Raw genomic sequence first — 2,624 nt, forward strand, 5'->3', positions numbered from 1 at the left:
GTCTTCGCGCTTACGTCATGTTTAATCACACTTATTAAAATTCGCTTGCACGATTCATGAACAGGAGTATTTTGGTTCTCTAAAATATAAAAAATGTGTCTCTCTTCTGCCCCTTGTCATGTAAAAAGTGTTTGTTTTCTATTTGTTGGCGGCAAAATTTCTTAGTCAAAATATAAAAAAAATGTAGGGCCCGTCCGGGATTTGAACCCGGGATTTCTCGCACCCAAAGCGAGAATCATACCCCTAGACCAACGGGCCTGCTGTCATGCGCGTGCCTTCTTCCGGTAGAAGCAGTATTAAATAAGAAGAACAGCTTCTTTATTTTCTTCTTTTTTTACCTCTTGAACACGGGGAGAGTATTGTTATTCCTTGCCACGTGGTCCTAGGAAAAGACTGTCTTTTCACATTCCTAGCGACGCTCTGGAGCAGTAACTGGTTTTGCCAATGATTGACTTAACGTTCTCAAGGGCTGTGTGAAAGAAGCGAAATCTTATCAGCTGTGTTTTTGAAGCATATTGTGAAGTTTTCAAGCACTTATAGAGGGTTTCACTGTTTACTAACACAGGCCCTGGACCGCTTCCGGTTTCCTGCGCTGGCGTAGGCTAGCAGGACTCGCGGGGAGCAAAAGCCTTGGCGAGTAGCCCGTAAGTTTCAACACTTTTCTCCGTGTGTCTAGCAAAATATTGAATTAAATATTCTTCTAAGCTACACACAACACTAAAAGAGTTAGTGTTTAACTATAAGCGCTTTTCTTTTATGTGAAACTGGAGAAAGAGTATTCCCTTACTCTGACAAATCTTAAAAAAAAAAAAAAAACACGCTTTACGCTTCGGTGTTGCATAATAATAAATGAGGTGACCGGAAGTTTCTTGGGGTACACCACGTGCTCCTGCTATCGCAATCTTGAAACCGCCTATAGTTCAAAAGCGTATATAGCTTACAAAAAAAAAAAACTGTCAGTACTCCACCCCAGCTGCCGTTAGCTGTAAGCGCGAAAAAAGAATAAATCGAGGTAGAAAATAAGGTCGAACAGATGTGTGGTGTAACAAGGAAGGCAATAAATAAGGAAGCTGACTCAAGGGTAAGCAGGCCCCGGAAAGTCTCAAGTTCTCGCGATCGCCGCAGAGGGCGAAAAAATCGACCGCGACGAGTTCCATCGATATGCGCGCAGAGTGGAGCTACTAACTCCTCTTTTAGCGGTCGGCTATCTTAGTTTGCATTTTCCCTGCTAGGGGCGCTAAACCACCCAAATTTTCAATTTTAAGAAATTGTTTTGCGCAAGCCAATGAATCATTCAAAAATGTTATTTTGCTTTGGATAGCTAGAGAGTTACTTATGTTTAGACTTAATATGTATAGCTGCTTTTTAATTGAAGTGTCAACGTTTTAAGACTTCAGTGATGACTAACTGGGCCAAAATCCAATTTGTATCCATCTTTTCCGTGGCCGTTGGCGTTCAAATTGTTCGGCGGCAACGTAATGCGGAAGCACCTTTCGCTTCAGTTCGCAGACGCCCTTTTATCTTTACAGCAATAGTAGCTGACTCAGTTTACCGGCGAATTTAGGAATGCCGCAGCGATCGAGATCGAGGGGTACGTTTGACGCTTTCATGGAGTCGATCTGTGACCGCACCGCAAACAGGTAAGCCGGAGCGTCCATTATGCTCTTGTTCAATGGTCCGTCGTCGTTTCTTTGACATAGTTTTTACATCAACTAATATATTGCTATAATGACGATACATAAAACCACATATTGTTCAGTGTCAGCTTTGCATTGCCGTGTAACTTGCACACGCGACACGTCTGGTTTGTGATTTCGGTTTACTGTACCTAAAGGGATTGCGCGTGCGTGATTTTTCAATAGGACGCCTAGGCAATTTGAAGTGGCTAGCGTGCAGCGTTTCTAATAATCGAGCACAAGTTTTTAAAAGAGATTTTATATCCGCGAGGGGCGCGAACAGCGGTGATTATTGAACGTAATGGTAATCGCATTAGGTGAAGAGAAACGTTTAAGTGCTTGGGGTTTTTCATGAATGATTAGATTGTGTGAAACATTTAGATTATTATCAGCAGTCCTTAAAGTCAAGGGGGCTTAAAGTTAATGCGGTTCTTAGGGGTCTCATACCCCTCCACCGATATTGAGACCTAAGACCCATCTCGCCAGAATGTAGGGTGTGTGTGTGTTGGGACTGCGAGATTGTTCAGAAACTCTTATCATTTTCCTTGGTTTCACGATTACTATAAATCTAAATTTTTAACGAATTTTGCCTATGATGAGATTTTGTACCTTCCACCCTGTAACGGCAGTGGTTTCGCGAATAATATTTCTTAGGTCACAGTGTCTCGATTTTTCGTTCGTTCGCTGCTTCCATAGATGGTAATTTTCATTGTTTACTTGATTGAAAGTGTGGTATTTCATCTGATGTGCTTTTTCTAAAGCGGATATAGAATTAATGTAATGATGTGTACTTTCAGAATACCAAGATTTCGCCGACTTCTCTCCAGAACTCTCAGCATCAAGTGTGAGACCAGTATAAGTGGGAGCTTTCCAAAAATAAAGCACTATGCCATGCTCCTGCTTAAATTTATATATTGATATACAGCATTCTTTTCCAGTGCCCCTCAA

The 2,624-nt window shown here is 41.7% G+C and overlaps 1 protein-coding gene and 1 non-coding gene across 2 annotated transcripts in view; one reads left to right on the top strand and one right to left on the bottom strand.

Annotated features, from left to right (window-relative positions):
* The window catches only part of LOC119385905 (uncharacterized), a 55,817-nt gene that overhangs the window by 39,425 nt on the left and 13,768 nt on the right, over positions 1–2,624 (top strand). The gene's annotated exons all lie outside the window — the stretch shown is intronic.
* Positions 187–258, bottom strand: Trnap-ugg (transfer RNA proline (anticodon UGG)). Its single transcript has one exon. It is a non-coding gene; the product is annotated as a tRNA-Pro (tRNA).

This window comes from Rhipicephalus sanguineus, chromosome 3 (assembly GCF_013339695.2).
Source record: "Rhipicephalus sanguineus isolate Rsan-2018 chromosome 3, BIME_Rsan_1.4, whole genome shotgun sequence".
NCBI lineage: Eukaryota > Metazoa > Arthropoda > Arachnida > Ixodida > Ixodidae > Rhipicephalus > Rhipicephalus sanguineus.